Source organism: Cyrtonyx montezumae, unplaced genomic scaffold (genome assembly GCF_038088225.1).
Source record: "Cyrtonyx montezumae isolate F1298 unplaced genomic scaffold, pur_monq_1.0 scaffold_6, whole genome shotgun sequence".
NCBI classification, from domain to species: domain Eukaryota; kingdom Metazoa; phylum Chordata; class Aves; order Galliformes; family Odontophoridae; genus Cyrtonyx; species Cyrtonyx montezumae.
In genome coordinates, this window is record NW_027072067.1 from 10,700,772 (window position 1) to 10,727,033 (window position 26,262).

Genomic DNA, 26,262 nt, shown 5'->3' on the forward strand with positions numbered 1-26,262 from the left:
CCCGCCCCCAGATACGTGCCCGCGCGGGGTCGCGCTCGCGCCGCGCCGCCCGCTCGGTGCGTCGGGGCCGCTGGCGGCGAGAGCCGGCGGGGAGCGGCCTCCGGGCCCGGCCGAGCACGGTGAGTCCGGCGCGGTGGGGGGGGGAAGCGCGACCGGGCCTCGCCTTGCCTCCGCCCGACGGCGGCGGCGGCACCTGCCGGCCGCGCTGCCCTTGGCCTAACGGCGGGCCGGGCCCGGCGGAGCGGCGCGGCCTGGGCGGCGGTTTGGGCGGGCGGGCCGAGGCCTGGCGGGGTGCGGGCAGCGGGGCGGCCCTGCCGCCTCCTCCTTCTCCTTCTCCTCCTCCCTGAGCCGGCGGCCCGCGCCGGGAACGGGCTCGCCGCCGACCGGCCCCGTCGCACCGGGACGGCTTCGTCTCTCCCCGCTCTCGCGGCCGAGCGGTACCCGCGGGACGGCCCCTGGGTCCCGCCGGGGCTCCGGGCCGCGCTCGCGGCGTGCCGGGCCGGACTCGGGGCCGTACGGCGGGGCCGCCTCAGTGTCCTGGCCGGGCGCGGCGGCGGTGGGGCCGTCGGAGCAACAGGCGGCGTGCGCAGGGCGGGCCGCCCCCGGCCTCGCTGCTCGGGCACGTTCGGGACGGGTTGGGCGCGTTTCGGCCGCGGATCGCGGTGCGCGCTGTGCCCGGGGCCGGAGCGGCTGTGCGGGATGTGTGTGGAGCCCTCGGGGCTGCGGCCCCGCGCTGGGGAGCTGGCACCGCCGGCGCCGGTGGGGTTCAAGCGGGCGCGGAGCAGCGGTGTGTGAGCGGAGTGCGCCTTCACCTTTTTGCTTTTCTCCCGTCTCCCGGGCAGGGGCTGCCTCCCGCTGCTGTGTGAGGGACTGCTGCCGCCCCTCGCCTGGGAGAGTGCACTAGCGTCCTTACCTCGCTTTGTGCGAGGTTTGCTGGCCCTTAAAAACTTCAACTTCGCAGGTGCCCTTCTGCCCCTGGAGCCGTCGCTCCAACAGTTCCTAATTCAGCCTCGTTTTCTTCGTGCAGGCTCTGCCACCATTCCAGGCATCCTAAGCCACTTACTCATTCTTCCCAATGCTTGTCGCTTCGCTCTCCTATCCTAAATATAGGGTAGTGTGCCAATGGGAGAGGCTCAGGAGCAAGCCGGGGTGCAGGGAATACCACCATGTTGGCAGAGCCGTGCTGCTCCCACACCGTGTTGTTTGTGCTCCCTTCTTGGGGAACTGACACAAGTTCCCAATGAGGTAGACTTGGTTGTAAAGCATGCTAACTTACAAGTGCTCGCTCCTTTGCAAGCTGGCATATGGGTGAGTGTGCTCTGCATCTTGCTGTGCACCCATAGGTCTGTAGAGATTTGTTAACCCAAGTGCTTCTCTGCTTTCAGACACAGCTAACGCCAGGCTGAGTGCTGCAGGGCTGATCCCTGCTCCTCTGGCTGCTGCAGGGTGTGAGGGTGGGTACACTGAGATCCTCACCAGCTTGAGCTGTGAAATGCGTGGCCAGAACTGGCTCAGACTTGACCATAGCTTATCTGCCACGGGCGGCTGCTCTGGAGGAATTCCTACACGTTTTCTGGTGGTAGAACTTCACTCCGGCAGCGGGGGGACATAGGAGGGAGTGCTGCATCCTGGTTAGTGCCATGGTGAGAGGCACTCTAGTACTTTGCATCCAAACCCAGGGTCCCTTCAGCTCTGCTGCAGGAGGAGAGAGGGTGGTGGGGTCACACTGGTGGCACTTCCGTGTCCAGGCTCCCCTGGCACAGGTGTGAGCTGCAGCATGCTGCTCGTGCAGCAGAGGTGTGGCACAGCAGCAGGAGCGGTGTCTCGCTGCCTCTCCATCCCATCAGCTGAAGAATAGCTGGAGAAATTCATTCCAGTGAGTTGGATGAGGAAAGTGCAAGCTCTAAATTCTTTTTTTATACAAACAGCAGTTGTGTAAATAAATGTCCCTGGCATTCCTTGTGGTGCTCGTGGACTGCCCGATTCCTCGTGGTCTCTTGTTGAACTGGTGGGGAGGCTGCGGCTCCCCCAGCTCTGAGTGCTTTGCCAGCACTTTGGGTAGAATACAAGTAAACACCATTGGGTTGACCCAGCATATCTGAGGCCTTGGTATGCTGAAAATGTTTGTTCTTAGGATGTTTTGCAGTCTGGAGGGCTCTGTACTTTAAGCCCAATTTGCTGAGGACTGTGACCATGTTTAATCTATCCAAAGAACCTGTGCTTTTCAAGCTTGTTCTGTGAGATTAAGTTTAGGCAAAGCCTGGAGGTGCTGTAGGAAGGGAAGTTAATTCATTAACCAACAGTCATGCAGGTGTGCATATTTCCTGCTCCGGCACATTTTCCTATCTGTGTATCTTCCTGCATTTATTCACTGACTTGATTCTGGCCTGGGTTGAAGTTCAGTATGTCGGGGGAAAGGTTCTCGGGACTATTTGGTGTTGCTGTGCGTTTCCTGATGTGAGGCTGCCTGTGTCCTGGGACAGATGGTGAATAGATGCTGAAGCTTCAGGCTGGAGGGCAGCCTGTGCCTGAGGTGTTGGCCGAGCTCAGGTGAGATCCCACACCCCAGGAATGCATGCCAGTTCTCCCAGTGCTGTGTCCTGCTCAAGGTCATGCAGCGTGGCACTGCGGGTTCCCAGAGGCCGGGCTTTCACTGGGCAGTGCCCTGGCATCCCCACTGTGCTGGGGTTCCTCCGCATCCTGGGCCAGGGTGTGGGCCTGCTGCTTCTGACACATGTCCAACTTGGTGGGCCCCCAGCTTTAGCACAAAGGGCTCGTGCTGAATGCCTCCTGTGGGTAGAGCTGGTCACACACTTGTTGTGAGCTTGAGCAAGCTCCTTCCTACGCATGGTGGCCAGTCTTTTTGCTGAGCTGATCCTTTTTTCCTTTTTCTTTTTCCTTTTTTATTCACCCTGGATTAACTTTCTGCAAATTAGTAACCCAAATGGTGGCATGAGGGAGAGGATAAGTATAGACCCTGGAAGGGGAGGCGGCGGGCGCTGGTGCTGCAGCGGTGAGTTAGCACAGGGCACTCTCAAAAGGGCCCTTCTCTTCCCCGCTCTCAGCTGTGCCCTCCTGCCTCCTCCCACGTGCCAGCTGTGGTGCTGAGCGAGTGCATTGATGAACTGACCCAGCTCACTTAGCATTCAATTGTTCTTTTCATGGTCTTTTTTTCCATGTGAGCATTTCTCTGCTGGTCAGGAGGGGACCCAGACTGGGCTGGCGGGCAGGGAGCCCTCTGCCAGTACAGCTCTTTGCTGAGGTCCCTCCCGGGGGGCCTTGCTGTGCCTGCAGGTGTGCAGTAGGGCTGCAGGGCTGAGTGGTGATTCCTGATGGGATCCCCATGTGTTCTCCCTGGCAGATACTTGCACACGAGGAGCAGGGCTTGGGGACAGCAGTAGATCCTGTCCCAGCACTGGAAGGGACGGTGTTGAGTTTCATTTTGGGGTTTTCTTCAGCAAAACAGGCTCCTGGCCTCATCTGCTCTGTGAACAGATGTCTGAATGAAGGATTCCGCTGATGAGTTTTCCTCTTTTCCTCTTTTCGTGTGTTGTGGTCTCACCACAAGGCTCAGCTGTGGCATTTGCCGTTGCAGTGACCCTGGCTGAGGATACTGGCTGTGTTATCTCACGTGCTTTCTGAGACAAGCTCAGCTCACGGAGGGTGATGGGGTGGCTTCAGAGAGATTTCAGATCCTGGCTCAGAGCTCTACCACAAATTGCTTTAAAAGCCTCTGTGCAGCGTTGGGTTCTGCAGTGCTCCCCGGGAGGACCTGACTGGTGGCATTCCTGCCTGCCCTCGCTGCAGCCGTGATTGCAGGAGGGGTTTCAGCTCATTGCAGCACAGCCACGGGTCACTGTGGTGCTGAACACAGGCGATAAATTCCCACTGCTGCTTTCAGGCACGTTTCGTTTCTTTTTTTTTTTTTTAAACTGCGTTGTACATTTAGACTTGAGGAAGCTTAATCTTCTGTGAAGTGTGTTCCTTCAGGCTGGCTATTAGCATTCTGTGGGTTTGATGGGAGCTTCCAGCAGCAGATACTGGTCACTTGATATCAGACCCAGGGGCTAGAGATTGGCTTCGGTGGTGCTGGAGTACAGAAGGGCTGGGTGGCAGTCAGAGCCAGTGATTTCCCACTTGAGCAGTGAATGATGAGGGGTGATGTGACAGCCTTACACTGTTGTCACTGCCTCTGACTGCAGCATGGGTCCCTTGTGAAGGTGGCACTGCTTGCTTCTTGCTACCATTTTTCCCTTTTCCTTATGCAGGGTCAGCCCCAGGTGGACTTTTTCAGACCTTCTGGGAAATGCACCTCCTTGCAGAGCTCCTGTAATCCTGATGGATTTCCTCGTGTCCACAGCTTTTTGGGGGCTTTTCAGGTACAGGGGGGAGGGATCAGAGACTTCAGCAACCAAAAGGGAAATATCTCCAGAGTACTTTCTGGCTTCTGTGCATCACCCATAAACTTATGCTTTACCATTGCCCTCCAGCTGAGGTGCTTTTTCTTTTATCTCTGTGTTGTACTCTGGGGAGTCCTACAGGAAGGCCTCACAGAGGGAATGGATTCGGGGTGTGACAGGAGGAGGCATTGTGAGCCAGAAGCCTGAAAAACTATATTGCTGAGTGCTGACACTGAATGCTTTGGAGCTCTCCCTCTCTTTCTTTATTTTTCCTCTAACACCTTCCCCTGGATCTGCTTCCTCTGAAGGTGAGCATTTAGGTTTTCCCCAGGTCAGGGGTTCTTAGAACAAGGTGACCTTGCAGTCACCTGCAAGCATAGATTGTGAGGCTACTGCCAATCTGACCTGATGGTTTTGACACCAAGGCTACAAAGATATGAATAATCTGGGTTGCAACGGTTTCATATTTGTATCCCTTAGGCTTTCCTGGCACCTGTTGAGTGCTGTGTTCTCTGTGCTGTAGGAGCTGATTCCCTCATGCAGGACCGTGCACGGTGGTTTCCCACCCCAAGGAAACTATTTCTAGTGGTGCTTCTATAACAGTACCGGAAGCCACGTTAGAGAATAAAATGTGGTTATTCTAAAATCTCTATTAAACTTTTAAAATCCTAAAATTCACTTCCCTCTCTTTTAGCAGCTCCCAAAATCTTCATTTTCTTCCTTTTCTCCTTTTTCATCCATTCTGAGGTGATTCTTGCATGCTGTGCAGCCATGCATGCTTTGTGACGTGTTGAAAAGTGTGATTTCAGTATTACTGGCCACAGCTGAACTTAATAGACTCAGCTTGTGTCACTAGTTTTGTTAGCTCTCATGCTGAATTCACTTAAAGGTTTTGCCCTGTGGTGCATGTGAGCAGAGTAGCTCCTGAACTACGGGGTGCATCAGCAGTCCTGGGTGTTCTGGAGTATGGTCACGCAGCAGATCTATCCATTGTGTGTGGAGCAAAGCTTCAGGAGTAGGGTAGCAAACAGGATTTTGGACTTGCCTAGGCCAGGCCAGAACTTTTACACTGGGCACTGTTGGCGGCCTTGTGCTGGTTGCTCTTTCAGGAAACGTTTATCACATCTTTCAATAAAATTTTATCTGAATGTCAGAGCTCCGACTTCAAAGAGGTGAAACTGATCTTGTGAGAGTAACAGTTGCTGAATGCCATCCCTTTCAAAAAAGTACAGAGGATGCTGAAGCAATGTGTCGTATTGGTACTGCGGGCAGGACACTGTGAAGGATAGGAATAGCATTTTGTAGCCTTAACAAAACTTGGTAATCAAAGCAAACATGAAGAACCGATTTGGTTGTTACTACTAAAAGATGTGAACTCATATCTTTGGGCTTAAATTGTTGGAGAAGGCATCGGTGTTGCTGTGTGTGGTACTGGTGATAAGCCAGGATAGAAGTTATATCTGATCCGATCTGCTTGATGTGACTGAGTGAAGGACTCCTGATTACCACGGCCAGTTTAGGCATGAGAAGGACTCCTAACAGCCTGGGTAGGAGGTGGGAGAGCTGCTGCTGCTGAGAAACAGTACTGCAGATACCTCCTGACCCTCAAACCAATCTGCTAGTGCTAATACTAGGCTCCTACACACCCCTTATTGCTGGAAACTGGAATCCTAACTCTCACCTTCCTTCTTGGTGGCTTTGGAGCTGCAGGCTGGCTCTGGCAGGTGGATATGCCTGGTCTGTGGGCATCCTGAGGGAGCAGGTGCTGTGTTGCCATCATGGGAAGGAGTTGCTTCTTGCAGGCCTTGCTGCTGTGTCCTGCTGCTGCCATCTTTACCCTGCTGCACTCCAGCCTGGCATCCTCTAGTCCTCTCCTGAAGTGCAGAATCCTAAAGCTTCCTCTGGAGGTGCACAGCTTTGCACCTGCTGACTCCAGGTAAGCCTTCTTGCTGCTTTTGTGGCTTCTTCATAGCCTGTTGATGAATTGGTTGAAAACCACTGACTGATGCAGTATGGCTTCTTCTCTGCTTGGTAAAGAAAAGCTGAGAACAAAGCAGACTGCGAGATTTCGAATTGGATTTTTCCAGGAGCTGAGATAAAATCAAGGTTAGATGTGAAGCTCTTCCTTGTCTATGACTCTCAGACCAGTACAGTGTGGCTTGGTCACACCAGGTGCACTAAAATCCTGTTTTCTGCTTGTATATGGGAATTCATTCTGGTGTAGCTGAGTCCTTGTGCCAGTGTTTTCAGGTGAGATTCTTAAGCTCAGGATAATGGCAACTTTATCCTGCATGCCTGACTCTTAGCACAGTAGGTTTGGACCGACAGCCTTGGGTTGTGCCAACTGGAGAAGGTTACCTGAGCTCAATGCTGCTTGGGCATGCAGCAAAGTGACCAGATCGTAGAGAGTAAGAGTCACCTGTGGTGTGAGCAGGAGCAGACAGCCCAGCTCTGCAGGCTGAGCTGACCCAGGAGTAAGTACCTGCTGCCATCTCAGCATCTCAGTGTGTGATTCAACTGAAAGCTGAGGCAAACATGGATATAAGTTTGGATATAAGCATGTTGGTCCTGGTTTCACACAACACAAAAGCTGCCTGAGAGTGCAGGAAGAGGTTTGGTGGCTGCTACAAAAGTCATTGGTTTGAGAAGGTTGATGATGTAAATCTGCTCTAAATTGATGGTCACGAGGACTGGGAATAACTGAGGACCTGGTGTCCTCTTGCCTGGGCTGTGTGATCACAGCCAGCTGAGCTCACTTTGGCGTGCTCATGAAGGCAAACCTGTTTACCATCTCTCCTCAGTGGGGATGGATGACCTGTGTGAGCAGAGCTCAAGTCTTGTCTTCTTTCTTTACCTCTAGGAGTGACTAGTTACAGACTTTTGGGAGCAGGAACATGTCCTGCGCGGTACCATTGCTGCTCAGACTGGTTGTGATGCACGAGCTGCTCCTGCAGGAAGGAGGCTTTGCAGCAACCTGCCTTCCATTTGCTGTTGGCAGGCTTCAGGGCAGTCCCTTGCATCAAAAAGTCATACGAGAAAAGCACTGAATTTATTTTTAGATGTCTTTTAAGGTGGCTGAAAAGCAACCTGTGTTGGGTCGCTTGCTGCAGTGCTGGGAGAGGGCTGTGGGTGTGGGATAGACCCAGCCAGAGACACGTGGAGTGGGGACTGCTTCACTGCTGCCAGGATGCAGCTGTCTGTGGGAGCTGCTGCTGCTGGAGCAGTAGGGGCTGGCTGGGACAATAGTGGGAAACAAGTGGGAGATGTCCAGCTGAAACCAGTTTTAATTTATTTTTCCCTTATCTGTTGGAGTTGTTTGGGTTTTCCTTGGCAGCTGTGGGCAGAACAATTTGTGGCAGAGGATTTTACAGAGCCCAAAATTGGCATGCTGTGAGTCGTTGCTGTGGGCAGAAAAGTCCTGCCTTCTCGTGCTGCTGCCAGGGAGCAGAAGTGCTCTTACATGCATCCAGCAGGAACCCATGCCAGGTGGAAACCGGCCTCTTGCTGAGCTCCTCTACCAGGTGTCAGTGCCCTGGTCTGCCTCTCTGTGTGGCAGTAGCAAGAGGAGAAGGGTAGAAGTGCTTCCTCTGGAGGGGACACCAGCTTAGGATGACTGTGAAGCTGCCTTGTGTGGGTCTTTGAGCACATCTTCCTGGCAGGAAGAGTGGGTCCAGCAAATCCTTTCCTACCAGGCATTGAGTTGGTGACAGTGGGTGAGGATCCCAGCTGCTGACAGAGCTGCCTGCAGTGTTGTGCTGCTCTCAGGCCCTGCTTGCGTGAGCTCCTGAAATCTCCACAGCTCAATGAATAGGAGGAAAAGTGCACTGGGGTAGGAAGGAAGCATGATGCATTGTACCACAATGTGTCAGGGGTGAAGGCACCGCTGTAGTACGTGCACAGGGGTGTTATTCCTCTGGAAGTATTAGCTGAAGTCCTGGACCATACATAAGGGGTCAGGGTGTTCATGCACCACAGCTATTTGGTGCTTGTTTAGGGAGGGGGCTGTTGGACCCCTGTCCACCAAATGAGAAGTATTTCTTTCCTGTGAGCCATGTCCTGTCAGAACAAGCAAAAAGAATGGGAAGTGATGACAGATGAGGATCAGGGGACAGAAGAGAAGTCTCCTTTAGGAGAAGCAGTATTTACGTAATAGCTAACCCAATATTAATGTAAGTAAGGAGCTGTGATTTTTACCTTGGAGTGTGGCTGCACCAACAGCATGTAGGCAGGTGGGGCAAGAGCTGGAGCATGCCAGATCACTCTCCTTGTTCTCCAAAACATTTCTGAAGCCTGTATGTAGCAAGAAGAGAGGGGAGCCAGGGAAATAAAGCCTGGGAAAGGTACGTTTTTTCCATTGTTTGCTAGAGTGGTTCCTAGTTAGAAGAAATAGCTGGGGAGAGACTGTGGTTGTGCCTTTGACCACACAATGGCCCTTCTGCAAGATTTGCTTTAATCAACCAGGCGAAACTTCAAGGACCTGTGTAACTGATCTCACTAAATGCTGCCCCTGAGTGCGATGTGACCACGTTCAGGAATGTGATCTGAAGTAAGCTTTGAGCATTTCCATAGGACTAGTTGTATTAAATGTGTATTTAGCAAGCAAATCTGTTTTTCTTGTCCCTGTCACTTAAAATGTCTGTGGCTGCGCTAAGAACTCTAGGGGCATGCTGCACATGTTGTCCAGAGGCCCAAATTACTTTGTAATTAGTGCTGCCACGATGTGAGCCCACGTTTCGGGAACAGGATTTGTATCGTGGTGGAGTGGGACATGGCCATGTGGTGGCTGTGGTGATGTCTGCCTGTAGGGAGGTGGCTGTCACAGCAGCAGGATCCCATTGTGTGGGGACATCTGGCTGGGCTGGGGGCTCCTCTGCTTCCCGACAGCCTCCTGCATCGTGGCTGCCTTCTGTCCTGCACCGAGGCCTGGGCATGCAGGTGCCAGATGATCTGTTTAGCCTTGAAATTCACTAATTTAATAGAGCTTGGTGGGGAGCAGTGCTCTTTGCAGTGGAGCAGACCTGCCTGCTGCCTCTCAGCCCTCTGAAGCACAGACCCGCTGTGCTCGCTGCCTTCCCAGAGCTGCTGGCGGCTGCAGCGCTGGATTTGGTAGCTAATGCTCTTTGGAATAAGTGTCATTTAAAAAGTATCCAGCCAAGAAAGAGCACAAGATGTAATTCCAATGGAGTTTTTTTTAGAAGGGCGGTAGCTTCTATTAAAGGGAATCAGTGCGGCCGCTCACCCCGTGCGTGCCATGGGCTTTGTGGGTGTTGTCCATTCGCCAGCTTTCCAAATTCCTGCAGAAAACTGAGCAAAACTCCAAGTGAAACATTCCTTCCACGCTTCTGCTGACATTTACAGTGCAGGTATTTTGGTAGTTAACCCGTGAAGCTTTGGAGTGCAGAGCAGAGGTCCAGGGGATGAAGGATGAGGCACAGCCTATTTTTACTCCATCACAAACAGGGCTAGGCATGTTTATTTTATACTCCGGAGCCGCTCAGGCCGGGGTGTTTTTTAATATCTCCTTCTGCTGTTGCTATCAGATTAAAAACTAAACTTAAACTCTGGATATTGCAGGAAAATGCATTGTTTCTGTGAGGTGTGGAGGCCCTTCAGGCTGCCTGCACCTCACCCAGTGCTGTTATTGGGTCTGTGAATGCTGCAGCATGCTCCTGTGCCATCCTGCAGAGGAGAGGGTGGCTTAGCTGGGCTTAAAAGTCACCAGCAACACGCAGAATGTGAAGGTCTGGGAGCAGAGGCCAGGAGCAGGGAGTCCAGGCCCTGTGCTGTGCCTTCTCCTGCTGGTGCTCACCTGGGGCTGGCCGAGTTGTGGTGTGCTTCACGCATTGTGTTGCAGACTTTTAAGCCCTTTATCCCAGCTTATTGCTAGGAGCTATTAAAAGCATGGCATGCTCACACTGCGGTGACATGTACAATTTGCAGGGGCGGGTCAAGGCCTCCTTATGTTGGAGGCTGGATGAACATGTAGGATGAGTGGCCCCAGGGCCCCTGCCCACGTGGGCTGACCCTCCTACTGTCCCACAGCCCCTGGAAGTCGTCAGCCCTGATCTCCTGGCTGGGATCTGCTGTGTGGCTTTGGGTTTGCTCCAGCCCCTGCAGGTTGCATTGCTAACCTGAGGCAACAGTATGAAGAACTAGTCAAGGTATTGATTATTTAGCTCCCTTGCTATTAAATACCACTGATACTAATTTACAGTGGTACTGTTGTGCAAACTTACAACTAGAAAGCTGGTAATTATTAATCTGAGATCTTAGAAACTGTTCTTCAGAACTGCCATGTCACCCTGCCCTCCCATGGGACTCAGTGTCAGGGTGCTCATCCCTCACTGCCTGCCTTCCTGCACCGAATCCTCCCCCCACTGATGGGAGTGTGAGTGCAGCACCCGACCTTCTGCTGCTCCCCTTGCTCTTTTCAGACTCCCAAATAACAGTGACTTATTTCCTTGCTTTCTGGTTCTAGCTCAGCTATATCCGTGTCCAAACCTGGTGCTTCTGTTGTGACTGGGGCAATCCCAGCCGCACCTTATCCTGCTGCTGCCTGGGTTTTCCCAGTGCTGGTGGTGGTGCAGGTCCCTTACAATTACTTGGCTCACACTGATGGCGTGCAGTATGCCTTATGTCCTTCAGGCAAGTCATCCCACATCAGCCTTCATTCTTCTACCTGTATCCCATTAACCACAGGCAGTTTACGTGTGGATCTTCATCCCAGTGCAGCAAATTGCCATTTTCCACACTGCGTTTGCATTCCAGCAGCAGCTGCACGGCTGGCTCTCCTGGCTCCTGCAGGTTCCCAGCAATGGTCTGACAAAGCTCCTGCTCACAGCTGACCTGGAGCGTTTGTGACCCAAGCTGTACTGATGGGAGGGGATACAGAGAGTCAGCTAGCACTAATATTCCTGCTGAAATGAGCTGGTGCGTCTTTCGTCTCCGAAGCACAGCTTCCAAGAGTTGGTGAGATGTATTTAACACATTAACCATGTGGTATGCCTTCTCTGTCTCCACGGAAGTCTCCTGGAGGTGAATTCAGTAACCTAGGGGTGTTTTCCCCCTTTTTGGTGACAGCCAGGGGAGGGCAGGAGTTCTTGCAGGGAAAGCTGGCCTTCTGGCATGGCTGATTTCTGGTTTTGAAAGTCAGATTCATGTGTCAAACAGGTAAAGCAACTGGGCTCCAAGAGCCTGGTCTGGTCTCCAAAGAAAACGCTTACTTGGCCACAGACCCATCTGCTCTGTGTGTTTTGGATTAAGCAGGCCTGCATTTATTTGCAAATATTAATATTTGTGTACTGTAATGCATCTGCAAAGTTCGTGCTCTGGAGGTTAAGCTGTGTTTTGTCAGCATCCCTGGTGCACGAGAGCCTGTATCCCTGGCAGGCTGGGCTGTGGGGTAATGCATTTTCCCTCTGTGCACAGCTTGGCCAAGTCGTCCGAGGAGAGCAGACATCAGATGGGTTTGGCACATTGCAGGGCAGTACTTGTGCTCATGCTGGAGCATGAGCACAGCACCCAGAAATTACAGCTGGTTATGTGTTCTAGGGCCTCGTCCCTGAGAGCAGTACCTTGTTCTAGAGAGTTAACTTTGCAAAAAAAACCTAGTTTAGGAAATAAGACCACTTGTCTTGTGAACAAAGCCGTGTTGATTCGTAGAGCTGAGGCCAGATGTATTGGTACTGCCCTAAAATTCTGACACAAATGTGTTTGTAGACAAGCTCCTGGAGAAAAGGGAAAAAAATATCAAAAAGCAAAAACCACAGCAATGAGCCCAGGAGGTAACACAGCACGGTTCTAAAACAAATCAGGAGCGAATTTGGCTGACAGGCTGCAGGTCTAAAAAGTGAGGCATTGCATCGCAGTTCCCCAGTAAAATAAGTTTGAAGCAAAGTGACTTAAAATACTTGGTTGCAGAAAAAATACTCGTAGCTTAAAATATCCCTGGAAGAGCTGTACTGCTGGACAGAGCAACTTTCCCAACTTCTATTTTCAGCTTTTCCAAAGATGTCCTTAATGCTATTAGAAGGCTTTCCCCCTGTGTGTTGCCCCACTCCTCCCTGGGCATCCTGTGCTATGACGTATTTGCAGCTCTACTTCCCAGGTTTGCTGTGCTGACTTCAGCCTTTCTCTTTACTTGTTTCCTCCAGAAGTGGGAACGTGTCAGGTGTGTTTTTATCAACAGGGAAAGGCAGGAAGGTGTGGGGGGTGGGGTTGCCATAACCACCTTATCGACAGCAGCTCCCAGACCTGGAGGAGCCGAATTCGGTGTTTGTCGCTCCCACAGAGCAAACAGAAATGCAGAGACTGACAAATGGAGGGGCTGTCTGTCTGAGGCCGGCGTGTATTTCACTTTCTGGGATGAAGGATACTTAGACATCTGGATTGCACCAGGGATTTTAGGGCAAAAACCAATGGCTACTTTGCTGTGGATGAAGTGTGGCTGCTCATTGCCTGTGTACACTTCCACCAACTTAGTGCTGCACTGAACGGGTGCTCTGGGAGGACAAGCTGCAGTGCAGAGCTTGTTTGGTGCCCTGGGAACGTGAGGCTGAGCAGACCTTTCCTGACCTTCGGGTGCACTGAGAAAACAAGCTCATTTTATGGACAGTTAATTTATAGAAAGTTCCTGTTTGAATTTCCTGCAGGAGCCATAAAGCCAGAGGACAGCTGTGCCTGTTGTGAACCAGCATCTGCTCCCACCTGACCCACACAGAGCTGGCTGTGGGGAGCTTTGGGGCAGAGGAGCAGCCCAGTGTGTGCTTTGGAGGTGTCCTGCCTGCTGAGGTGGCCCTTGAAGCCGCATCTGTGATATATCAGGTTTTGTATTGTATTCTCTCTGGTTTGCTTAAGCCTGGCTTAAGGAGTGTGTAGGTGGCAATAACCAGCAGTCCAAAACAAAAGAAGCAGTTTGGCTTTTTTTTCCCCTTCCAGGCACGGGGGAAGCTGCATTTGTTTCCTGCTGCTTTCTCCCTCCTTCCCCAAAGACAGAAATAAGCAAAGCCTGGTAGGCTTGCAGTTGTTTGTGCTGCTTTCAGTGCAAAGCAGGTGGGGTGCCACAGCACACCCTGCCACACAGCTCCAGCTTGGCTCCCCGCTGCAGCCGGGCTGCTCTGCTCTCAGCAGGAGTGCGTGCTCTAATAATTCTGATCCTGATAGCTCGTTCTGATCCCATTTGACAGGGGTCGGGATCTTAAAGACACCGAGCTCTCAGGAGAGCCCTACGGTACTCGGTCTGTCCTGCTGCTCAGAGCTGCTTTCACCTTGTCTGCAGGCAGGTAGGCTCACGTTCTCCCTCCCTGCTTTGGATCCTTTTACCATTTCTTCTTCTCAGCCTCCTTGCCACATTAAAGCTAAGATGAAGGAAAGAAAAACTTCCAGCTCATACCCAGGGCTGAGAACCAGAACTGGGAGGCGCAGGAATCCATCCCACGAATACTTGGAAGGCAGTTTCTTGGCTCGGGGCGTGCTGGGGATTTGTGCCCTGGCTGCCCCCCCATCCCCACCACCTGTCCCTGCTCATCAGCCCTCGCTGCTGGGCACCCTGCTCACAGGCCGGCCTTCTTCACACTCCTTGCCCCTTTCTCCCAGACTGTGGCTGACCAGAGCAGACAACGACTTTGGGGTGAGTGGCTGGAGGGTTGGAGAGGCCCCTGCAGCCCCTGCTTCGGTTGGCTGCTGGGGTTTGAGTAGCAGTAGGATGTAGGAGGATTGAAAGGGAGCGCCGAGCTCCATGCAGCTCTCACACGGTGCGGGGGTTCTTTGGTACTCCCCTTCGGCAGGTTTTCCCACCTGATACAAGAAGACTCTTTGGTATGCTCAGGGCTTGAAATCTCTTCATTTTGTTGTAGCCTGTTTCTCTTCCTTTCTATCTCTGCAGCAGTTGATAAGCAGCTGGTCCCTTCTCAGGGAGAAAACGCTGCAGAAAGAAATGCCAGGAATGCGAACAGCAGGTGGGGACTGGCAGATGTACATATCAATCACGACAGACTGACAGAGGGGCTCATTCCTCAGCAGAGCCTCTGTTTGCCTCTGGCTGGGTTTGTGCAAACCTCTCTGAGCCCCTCCGGCCTCCACTGGGGCAGCACTGGGGGTTTAGAGTGGGGCAGCTCTTGGGCTCTGCTGGGAGCAGTGTGCTCTGTACTGCTCTGAGAGTGGGACCTCTGCTCCAGGGATGGGGGCAGAGCCTTTGGAGCACGTTGCTGGGTCTCAGCAGTGTTCCTAGTAACTAACGTGCTGCACCTCAGGAACGGGCAGCGAGGGATCTTGCTGCCACATTGCCAAAGAAGCTTGTGGCCTCAGTGAGTTAATTGAATTTGCTGCACTGTTGCATTTTAAACCATGACTTCATCCCTCTGAGGAGTCTGGAGTTATTTCCGTGGACAAACTCCTGCTTGGAGATAGTGGTTCTCTGAGGTCACCTGTACTGAGTGGTGTGGGACTATGCAGCTGTGAGGTGCAGAAATGCATGGCAGAGGACCTGCAGTGCTACAAAAATACTGCTTGGGCTTGCTCCTTGCACTCACTGCTGCTGATTTCTGAGCGCCTGGCACTTGGTGGGGAGACATCTCGTAGTGGTAGAGTACCTGATTGATGTGAAATAACGGGCTGAGTGGTGAAAAGCCACTGGTGATCTCTGAGAACCATTCCCCTGTGCGCCGGCAGCATATGTTATGAGCAGAGCAAAGCTGCTGTCACAAATGACATTATGGGTGCTTTTCCCAGGCTCTAAGCTTTCATTCTGGCTGATGTGCTCATACTGGGATATGTTATCTGAGCACTTCGGGCCCACTTTGCTGCTTCTGCATGGTGATTCCTGGAAAACCCAGAATAAAACTCAGGCTGGTGGGGCTGTGCTTAGACCTCCCCGTTGTGATCGATCCCCAGGGTGCTTTGCTGGGCTCAGGCTGCCTGTGCAGCTGCTGGCTGTAAGGCTTCAGGGCAGCCAGCTCGGGTCCCAGGCATTTCGGTGTCCCCAAGAGGCAGCAGCAGTTCTGTGGGGTTTGCAGGGATGTTGCTGATTTACACAGCTGATGTGATTAACAGTTCAAGGCATATCTGCCCCAAATCTTCTCATCAGCTTTTCTTTGGATCATTGCTTGTTTTTATGAAAAAGGAGCGTAAGAGAAGAAGACTTTTCCCAAGTAAGAAAGGCAGTGAGGATAAAGGGGGTGATCAGTGCTGGGGCACAGAGCAAAGACTTTTTGGAACTGTAACTTTTTTCCAGCAGCAAAAACTCATTTTCTTAGCTCCCCATCACAGGACTTGCTCAAGTTAGTCCTTGTTTGAACTGCAGTAGGTACATGTGACCAAAGCCTTGCTGGAGAGGTTGTGTGTCTGCTGCTGGAGTCCTGGTCCACTCCTGAGCTGGTACTGGAGTTTCCCGTGCTGTGGTTCTGCTATGCGTTTTTTTCTCAGTGTTCAGCAAAAACATTTTCAGGAGTTAAAGTCAGAAGCACCTTAAGTTGTGAGTATTTAAGAGAACAACAAAGGTTAACTGCTGTGCACTGAGCTCCCTGCTCTTGTCACAGTGTCCAAGGGCTGTGCTCCAGGCAGAAATGCCCTGATCTTATCACCTGGCAGGCACCAGAATGGCTTTGCAGATCCTCACCTGCTGCTCAGAGATGCTATCCACAAAGGGTGGGTGGGCTGGGCCTGGGCAGGGTGGGGATGCCTGGGAGCATTAGTGGAGGCCAGTCCTGTCCCCTCACCTTTGCCTTGTGTACTGCCATGGCTGGGTGAGGAGCTCCTCTGTCCCGCAGAGAGAGAAGTCCAGAGAAGGTGCAGAACGAGGAGCACACTGCATGCTGTGGCCAGCTCACAGAGAGCCAAAGCTCAGGTATTCTCATTTTTAATTCATTCTTTGCAAACTCAGTGCATGAAGTACTGTTTGCACTACCCACAGCAGCATCTTGCTTTGCTGGGGGGGTTAGGAGCGGGTGCTGTGGGGCTCAGCCTGCACTCACAGCAGCTTATCTTGCAGTTGTCACGAGGCGACGAGGGGCAGCCTGGCTTCTGCTGCCCCACTGCTGTCTCTTATAACCACTTTGCTTGTGTCTGTGTGTGTGCAAGGTGTTTCAGTTCATTGATGTGGTTTTATGTGCATTTTGTTGCAGTAAGGTTGTAGAGGCTTTTGAGTTGAACTCAGAATTACATCCCCAAACTGCACCTTTCTTGATCTTTACAGCACGCTTCTCAGTCTGCGTGCTCTTATGGCAGTTTTCTGCTCTGCTGTACAGGTGCCTGTTAAGCAGGGAGTGCCTGGGGACTGCAGCTGCTAAGCCAGGTTTTTTCTTTGTTTCTAAAATTTGAGCTGAGTGTTTTTCCTTAGAGCTTGTTACTAAACCCAGAGAGAGCTCAAGCACCAGTGCTGAATTCCTCTTAGCAGGTAGGCTGTTGGGAAGCTGGAAGCTAATCCTGGCTGCCTTGTAACCAGTGCATTTTTTGGTTGTTCTGGTAACAAAGTCTACCCCCTCCAGGTAAAGATGCAAAGCTGTGGACAGGCTCTGTACCTTGGTCACGCCGTAGTACGAGCAGTATAACAACCACAGCTGCGGCACAGCACAGTCCTGCAGGGCTGCTAGGTCTCCTGGGACTGTACAGCTCTTCTCCAAACCTGCAGCACTTAAGTGACAGCCAGCCAAGAAGAGCCATATAACCACTGAAGTAAGATAACATAAGCAAATAGAAGCTTTGGTGCAGGTAATTGGGTACCTAATTGCTGCATTTGCCACCTGGGGAGTGGAATTGCTCTCTGCTCTGGAAGCTGAATGGGCCATACTGTGATAAGCAGTTTAATTGTTTCCTTGCATCTGCTGCAGCATTATAAAACCAAGGCGAGCTGCACACACCTTCAGAGCTTAACGGCCTCACTGCAACACCGAGCCTGCATTTTCCTGTGGTGCTTGAGCACCTCTTCGTGCAGCCCTTCTGTTCTCCACACCCTTTATCTTTGCCTATGCCGTGTGATAGCAGTGAGCCATCGAGTTTTTCTGGAAAGTTGTTCAGATCTGTGTAGTCATTAGCAATAGCCGTAAGCAGCAAGGAGGGTCTGCTGGAGCAGGATGCCCTCTCCAGCTGATTGCTGGGGTCTGGGCATTGTTTTCATAAGGAAGAGCAGGTGGGGGCTGTGCAGAAATCACACCCAAGTTGACTTGGGGAGTGACATTTAGAAGGGAAGGTGTGGGGTGTTAGGCACTCTGAGTGCTTGAGGCTGTGTAATGAGGGTTGCCTTCCTTTCCCAGGGGCACTTCTGGGTGCCTGTGCCTGGGAGGGGCAGCCCTTCTGCAGAGCTGAGAGCAGGGCCACGGGGGCAATGCTTTGGGGGTGAGCCAGGAGAGATGGTGCTTGGCGGGGACAGGCATGAGCTGGTACAGAACCCAGCTGAGTGCTGGTGTAATTTTCCTTGTTCCTGCAGAATGGCATTCAACTCTGTTTTCCTGGGGCAAACACCAGTACTTTAATGACTTTGCCCCAATTCCTGGGATTCCTGCAGTCTGAGCAGGTGTGTAACACCCTGGGAGAGACATCAGCACAGGATCTGTCCCGTCTTCTTACTCCAGTGTTTCACTCCACCTTTAGTCTGCCTGGGTGCGAGGAAGGAGCACCTTGCTCAAGCAGCTGGACACCCCCTGAGCCAGGTCCCTGCTTCTCCATGGCTCTTGGACAGCTGGGGGTTGTGATGAGGAGCAGGGACTGTTAGCCAGGCAAAGCCTTCACCCTGTGCTCTCTGACAAAAGGAGAATATCTGTATGTGCACTGTGCAGAGAGCCCGTCAGTCTGATGGAGTTCAGTGACTCCCGAGGATCTTTAGGATCTTTAATTCCTGTTTCAGGAACTTTTCTTGGTCTCAGCTCTGCTTCATTTCGCAGCTTTCCCATTATATGCTTGATGGTTAGAGCTGGAGCATGCTGCCAGAAAGCGTTCACAATGGTTTTCCTGAGAAACATTGAAAGTTGCAAGTCCGGGGCCAAGGCCCTGACTGCTCTGCACAGATCACTCAGTGGTAAATGTGTTTGGAGGAAGAGCTGCAGCCGTTCCACTTGCTGAGTGATAAGTCAGGGCAGAGCAGCTCCATCGAGCTGCATCTTCATGCTTTGGCTTGGGGCGGCAGGGTGGGGTGCAGGAGCTGACAGAACAGCCGGATGCTTCCAAGCAGAATGTGTTAGCCCTTAGCTACGCAGCCACTAAGGACATAAACCATGTTGTCTATGTGAGTAGAGTGCTGGAAACTGGCTTGCCTCGCTCCCTTGTCTCCAGTCAGCTCTTAAGCTTCGCATCCCATTGGGAGCAGCAGTCAGGCTCCTGGCACAGGGGGAAGGCATCGAGGCCATCCCTCCAGTCCTGCCTGGTACCCTGAGCTCAGCTGATGGGAAATTGTTGAAAGCATGGTTTCTGAAGGAAGGCTTATGGGTCTGCCCTGCCATCGGGCTCTCCCCCACCTCACTGACGGTTTCCACTTGCTAATTTGACAGCAGAGGATTTGTGCCTTTTATTTTTATCCAACAAAAAAACAGGTGGCTGGGATGATGGGCGAGTTTCCTTGGCTAAATGGGCGCTTCCAGGCTGACCTCTGCTCCTCTGTGCGATTTCCAGCGCACGGTGTGGTCGGGAGGCTGAGCTGGGAGAAACTGCAGCGAGATTTCCTGCCTTGCTGGACATGAGAATGTGTCCCTCGGGGTCCATCTCCTTTCTGTGTGGGATCCTTAATACTTAATAGGACAAAATGTACAGTGGAAGCATCCTGTCTGATTAGGATATTTGTTGCTTCTCTTCTGTGTGGGCTCTCTGGAGCCTTATAAGGGGGGTTGTTCAGCCTTTAAGAGTTCAGGCAAGAGTTGCAAATCTGGTTAGTCTTGTTTGTTTCAGCACTCATCCAGAGCTGCATCCAAAGCGAACATCTTCTGCATAGTACAGCGGTGTGGCCTAGGGAAAAAGGATTTCTCTGGATTTCAGCTGAGATTGCAAGTGCTGCTGGGGGCTGGGGAAGGATGAGATGGAGGGAAGGACTCCAACCTGTCGCTGGCAGGGCATTGGTTTGCTGGGCAGTGTGTGGACAGACATCTGCGTTCCTCATTGCAGTGACTTATATCAAAGGTCAATAGCTGGTGTGAATTGGACTCAGCTGGTGGATGGTGAGTGACAGACAGTGGGGACAGGACACACCATGGGGACTGTCACGCTGAGCCTGTGGGACGGCTCCTGCTGGAACACCCTTCGGTAGTGGTGCCATCTTCATCTCAACATTATCTTGCTGAATTTGCTCCAAGCTATGGAATGCTGTCTTTACGAAAGAGAAATCAGGAGGAAAAATACCTATTTTATCTCAGTGCCCTGAGTTATGTTTCTTCACAGAATCTTGGAATCTGATGAAACATTCATATGCGTGCATGCATACATGCCTGTCATGTTTGTCTTCAAAATATGCATTTCTATAGCTTTGGTAGTAAAAAGCTCTTAAAACCAAAGAAGTTGAAGCTATCTTGTTTAATTGCTTAGTTTCCTGTGACTTTCAGTGCTAGCTTTAGCTTAGGTTCTGTTAAACCTCTGTAAGTTTGGGGATGTTGACACTCTAGCTCAGATTCGGGTCAAATCAGGAACTGTGTTACTGAGGGGCTGGCTGTGCAGTGGCAAATCAAGTGAAGTCAAAGCCAGGTTAAACTGAATGCCCTTAAGAACAAGCAGACCTTTTCTCTGCCCCGCTGCAGCTGTATATTTAGCTTATATGCCCTTTCCAATTACAGCCAGGAGAAGACACCCGAGGAGGAATGCAAGTCATACCCGCCCAGAGTGCTGCCCTGGGATCCATCACAAAGTGCTTCTCGAGCCAGAAGCAACGCCTTGGTAACTTCCTTCCATAAAACTGACCTGTCCCTCCCTCCTTCTTGGGGTTTAACATTTACATCCGCAGCCTTGTTCCTCATGGGGCTGAGCTTGGTGCATGCCTTGCTCCTGGTGCATCCATCAGCAGCCCCTGCTCCTGGCCCCTGGTGCCTCTGCACCTGCTGTGTTCTGCCCGCTTCTCCTCAGCCAGTGCAGTTGTTTCTCATGCAGGGTCTGTCCTGTATCTAGATAATCCCTTCTGGTCCTTCTTTGGAGGCTGTGGGTGGTGCCCAATGTGGGGGCAGCACCATGAAGCAGTCTTCAGCTGTTATTCGGAGTTCCCTCTGTGGATTTACCCTAATTTGCCTGTGTGCTGCCAGGACCATGGCACTTCTGGCTGCAGTGTTCCTAATTACAGGGAAAAAATGATCTCTGAGGCATCCTAAATATTCGGGCCGATAATATCTGAGTTTCCTTTTAACTGAGCACACTTGAAGATACGATCTGGGTTGTCTGTTTGGGAATAGCAAAGTGTGAGGAAGGGATTGATTTTGGTTGCTGAAGCTCTCCTCAAAGAGAGAGGTCCTACCCAGCCAAAATCACTGCTGTGGTCACTTGTGTGGGTCTGACACAGTGATGAGTGGCATGGATGCTCCTGATGGGTGGCATGGAGCTCCAGGGCATCACAGAGGCACACACTGAGCATGGGTTTTAAGGGACCTGCAAGCAGGATCTAACAGCTGGGAGGCATCCACCTGGTCTTCTAGCAGAGTCATGTTGGTGGCACAGAGCTCTAGCTTGCAAAGAGAAGGTAATGAAGGGTAGCAGGAAAGCTTCTCCTGAGCTGTGGGTAGGTTAAATATCTTGGTGCTTATTCTAGCAAAATAAAAACCACTTTGAGGTGTCAGTTGCTGTGACCACTTCCCCTGCAAGCGTGGTGGAGCGGCTGGTGGCACGCGTGAACTGAGGCAGCAAGTGACAGTCTGCAGTTCCTAGGGGCAGAAGTGCTGCTCATCTCCCTGCCCAGCACATACCTCAGCACAGCTGAGTTTTGTTGTTTTTTCCCCTAGGTTGTTGCTCAGTGTCAGGGTTTCCTGTTGCTGACAACAGCTGTGCTGGAGATGTGTGGAGCCTGCTGCTCCACATTTGGCCTGTAGTTACAGGCGTGCAGGACAGCTGGCACTTCAGCATTAAACCAAACTGCAGGGTTGAGCTTGTCTTTCAGAGAGTCATCCTGTCCTGGTGCACGTCCTCCCCACGTGTGACTGCTCAGGGTGTCCTCGGTGGGGGCATGGCCTTGCAGAGGGAGAACATTCATCCCCAGCTTTGCCCTTTCCCTCATGCCAGCTGTGTGACAAATGTCCCTGGGCAACTGTCCTCCTGCACGTCCCTCCTGTAACTCACCCGGGCGTGCAGTCGCTGGAGCTGGTGAGCACCTGGGTCGCCTGCTGTGCACACAGGCAGCTGGAAGGGTAGAGGGTGGGAGAAAACCCCCTCCTGCCCAGCCCCCTCAGCTCCTACAGCCACGCACAGTGCAGCAGCCAGCACCGGGCCACGCAGCACTGTGCCCCTGCCCGCACCCAGCTGTCCTGCTGTGTTGCATCATTCCTCCTGCTTGCTGCCTCGACACGCAGCTGCCGACGGGACTTGCCCAGAGATTCTCCTGTGGGAACATGCACAAGAGCTGTGCACATACAATAGATCTGCTTTGGGAAGTTGCACCAGCCCCTTGCAGCCTGCTCTGAGTTTGCTTCCTTAGGGAGAGACCGTTTGTTCAGTGCTGCCTTTATGCGGACACTGGTAAATAAGCAGCTCAGGTAAGTGGGATTCGTTCTTGCTCTCCTTAATTCCTTCTTATCTAGAGCACAGGGCATGAGAAGCACAGCTACCCAGGCTTTTAGTATGCAAGATTCAGTGGCATTAACATGCTGGCAGTGAGTAATTACCACAGCCCACTGATGTGACTGTACTTGAGCAATTGCATTAGGTGTAGCTGGGCTGGGGCACACTTCAGCAGGTCCTTGCTGGAGCTGGGATGCAGTTGGCCATGCAGAAGCGATTCCTAGGGTAGCTGCACTCCTGCTGGGGCCGTGCTCCTCCTGGTCCTGTGGTGGGCAGGCAGCCAGGTCCCACTGCTGGCAGGAGCTTCATTGTCTGAGTCTTGCTTTCAGCCCTGTCTTCATCTTCTGTCCGCTCTGTTCTGCCCTTCTGCATATGAAGCAGTGCTTGTCCTTAGCACATCAATGGGCCTTGTGGTTGTGTGGAGGAGTCAGCTCCAGCGTTGCCTTAACAAGTCAGCATCATATCAGCATCACCCAGCAGGCCCAGCTGCGTGCTCCAAGATGGGGGTTTGGCACTGGTGATCAGGCATCAACATTGGCACGTGTGCCGAGTGCCAAGACTGAAGCAGATGTTGTTCCCAACTTTGATGTTTAATCCAAAGTTTTGAAGGTTCAAAGTTGAGTCCAAAAGAGTTCTCACAGAAGCAGGAGGATAAAGAGAAATTTGGTGCTTTCATGAGATCAGACAGAGCAAAACATCCTGAAATTCAGGACTAACCTGAACCTTTGTGGTGGTTCTGCCAAATGGGACAGAGCAGATCCTGCTGGAGGAGGGATTGGTGCTATGTGGAGAAGCTGGGGTGGTCCGGGCCGCCCTGAAAGCCCTGTGGCCTGATGATGTCCACAGAGCAGAGAGCAGCACTGCACAATTCTGTTTGATTTTTGGCTCTGGTCTGTGCTTGCATGAAATAGAATCGTGGGATGGCTTAGGTTGGAGTTGCAACTCACTGAAGTGGGGAGGGATGCCAACCACCAGCTCTGGCTGCCCAACATCCCATCCAGCCTGGCCTTGAGTGCATCCACAGATGGGGCATCCACAGCCTATCTGTCTGAGCAACCTGTCCCAGCCCCTGGCTGTACAGCAGGCTGCTGGCCTTTCTCATGCTCTCTAGCTCTGTGCTATTTGCAGTCCAAGGAAGGTGATCCTTCTACCTATGATTGAGCAGTCTCAAACAAGTGAGTCCGTGTTTTGCCTCTGTCACAGCATGTGAAATAGTTTGGCTGTAGCTCTCGAACTTCTGGGGGTCATCATGCAGGTGCCCATGCTTTTTCCACCCTCCCACGTTTGTTCTGTGCACCTGTGCTTGCATCTAGGCTTGCAGCTCTGTGCTGAGCTCAGGTGGGGCTCTGTCTCAAAGTGAATATGGTGGGGGCCCTGCTCTGGCTCTGGGGAGCTGCTCTGTCCTTGGTCCAAGCTCAGTGCAGGAGCCTGGCACCACTTCAACTTCTGTTGTTGTATGTTGGGGAGCTGTGTTAAAGAGACGTCTTGGTGGTGTAACGTTGTTCTTGCTCCACCTGGTTTTCCTTTTGATAACGGCTACCGAGTTCTTCCTGTACCTCCACTGTGCTCTGCTTCTGGGTGCTGAGACTGTTCCCTGGATTTCCTAACTGAAATGTGGAATTGGTGTGACCTGCAAGTGTCAGACAAGGTCTGCACAGCCAGCGCTTGAGTTGCTTGGCTGAGGGGCACCGGCAGTGCTTGTTGCCTGCTCCAGTGATTCTTTCTGCAGTGGGTGATGACTTCATCCTCCTCTCCTGCTTGCCACAGATATCAGGAGCCGGCTCCATTCTGCCCAGGCACTCCTATCCATCCAGCAGGAACGCCCTGGGGCGGATCATAGAGTTGGCTGAAGAACACAGAGCCGCACTGTGGCCGTGCGTGGTTCCCACAGCTGTGACGAGCTGTGGGCATCGCTGCTGAAGGGACACGGTGCCCACCTCTGCAGCGTGGCTGCTGCTGGCTGCACATCCATCCCGCTGGCTGCATGTCCATCCCACGCAGGTGTAGAGGCCCAGCTGTGAGCAGCAGCCGTGTTTCTGTGCTGATATCATCTCAGCTCCACAGCAGCCGCGTTTCTCAGCTGCTGCCTTCCTCCCCCAGCTGCAGCCTCTCGTCCTGCCCACACTCACAGCACAGCTGCTCTCTAGTTCTCCGTGCAGCAGGACCTTCCAGCAGTGGGGCTGCAGGGGAAGAAGCTCACGCACGAGGTGCTATCGGTGCAGGCACTGTGGAAGCTGAAGGCCTCTTTCTGCGTTCTTATAGCCCTGTGCAGAGTGAATGGTTTCCCACTGTGGCAGTCAGTGGTGTCACCAGGACCTCCTGCAGAGCCTTGTTCTGTCTCCAGAACTCATTCGGAATGAGATGTGCAGAGTGTGTTAGAAGTTCTCTGGATGCCTGCTGAGTTAGTTCTCTTCTTGTTGAGGTGATTCCAGGCTCATCCAAATTCACCATGTCCAAAATTCATCCACATTCCTGTGTCAATTGATGTGTGTCAGATTCTCATCCCCTGACAAGGCAAGATGCTGGATGGGTCTGGAGCCTATAGAAAGTGGGACTTGCCTTTACCTGCCCAGCTGCTTCATTTCTGGTGGTGATAAACTCTGGAGAAGGCAGCTCAGGTGCTTCACTCTGAGTAAAGACCATGGTATTGACCCTGGGAAGAGCCTGGTTTTGGATTCCCTGTTATTTGGTGTGGTGCGCTCCTGTCCAGATGAGGTGGGGAATAGGCTCTCCTCTGGCCCCAGCATCTCACACCAACCCTCTCCCAGCTGATTTCCAGTAGTGTTTTCTGCCTGTGCTGTTTATGCTGCCATTCACTTAAAGACTTTGTGAGACTGGCAGTGGTCAGATCAGATATCTGTCTGACAAATGCTGCACCTGAATTACTGTGTTTGACTTGCAATCCCACTGCCCCTGGGTGCTTCCTCGTGGTGGCACAGAGGTGTCAGCCCTCTGCCCGCAGTGGGGAAGGCTTGTTGCAGGGTAAGGATGTGCCAGCCTTTGCACAACCCCTCTGCCTTCTCCCTTTTGCAGTAGGCTTGGCCGTGCAGCCATGTGGCCTCCGGGCACGCCATGCTGCAGCAATGGGTGGTGGGGCTTCAGGGTGCTTGTGGGTTTGGGAATGGAGGAGGTTTCATCTTGACAGGCAAACAGCTCCAGGGATGAGGAACTCTACAGCATCCTCAGCCCGAGGACTTGGTATCCAGATTAGCACAAGTTCTGCATCAGCCTCAGAGTGCCTGCAGTGCATTCTAGCTTTGTTAGCTGGGTGGATGCAGAACCTGCCCCATGGTAGCATTACCCAGGGCAGCTCCCAGTCCTGCTCACACGCTCTGCAGTCAGAGCACTGTGCAAGGGCAGCCAGGTGTATTCCAGCTGTGGGGGGGCTGTGCTGGGGGCTGAGACAGTTGGCTCTTTGTGGTTGTGAGGTGGGCAGGGTTTGCTCTAGGAATTCAGAGCTGCTGCTCTCAACCTGGGAAATAAAGGGTTGGTTAAAGGTGCCTGAGCACCTGGATCCAAGGTAGCCCAGTTCCAAGTGCTCTCTGGAGCCTCACATGCATCTCTTAGAGTGCATGTAGTGCTGGCCCCAAAGTCAGGTATGAACACTGGCTAATCCCAAAGGCTGGAACCAAGTGTGAGCCTGGTTTATCAAACCAGGCTATGGGTCAGAGGATCAGAAGCATCTGTTGTATGTTGAGTATCAAAGGTTTATGGAGGCCTTCACACTGAGTAATCAGCATTTAAATGTGCTGATGCCCCAGCCTGACTGCAGCTTGCCTCCAAAGACCCCTCTGCCGCCAGCTGTGTCTGCCATAGCCTGGGGCCAGCGGGTGCTCCAGGAGCAGCACGGCTGTGTGTGTGTGGAAAGGGCTATGTGCACAGAAAGCAGGGGGGTCTGATTGCTCTAGAGATGCTGTACATCAGGAAAAGAGCTGGGAAGCTCTCACTGTCTTAATGGTAGCGTTAGCTCTTAGGGTTTAATCCAAAAGCAAATTAAAGCAAGCAGGATGGAAAGCAGGAAGCCCTGTGTCCATCACAAGGAGGCCTGTGCATGCTGACTGGCTGGGAATTGTGATAATTTTCTCATCAGTTCCCTTTCTTCACCCAGGTTGCCTGGACCCTTAGGATGAGGCTGCTGTGAGGAGCAGTGGATCCCCTGCCTGCGCTGTTGTGCCTGCACACCCCGCGTGCCCCC

The 26,262-nt window shown here is 52.5% G+C and overlaps 1 long non-coding RNA gene across 1 annotated transcript; it reads left to right on the top strand.

Moving 5' to 3' along the window:
• The first annotated feature begins 54 nt into the window (after window positions 1–54).
• On the top strand, window positions 55–26,255 carry LOC136057041 (uncharacterized). Its single transcript, XR_010622992.1, has 4 exons — window positions 55–119; window positions 13,052–13,223; window positions 13,586–13,681; window positions 26,176–26,255. It is a non-coding gene; the product is annotated as an uncharacterized LOC136057041 (long non-coding RNA).
• Window positions 26,256–26,262: the final 7 nt, after the last annotated feature.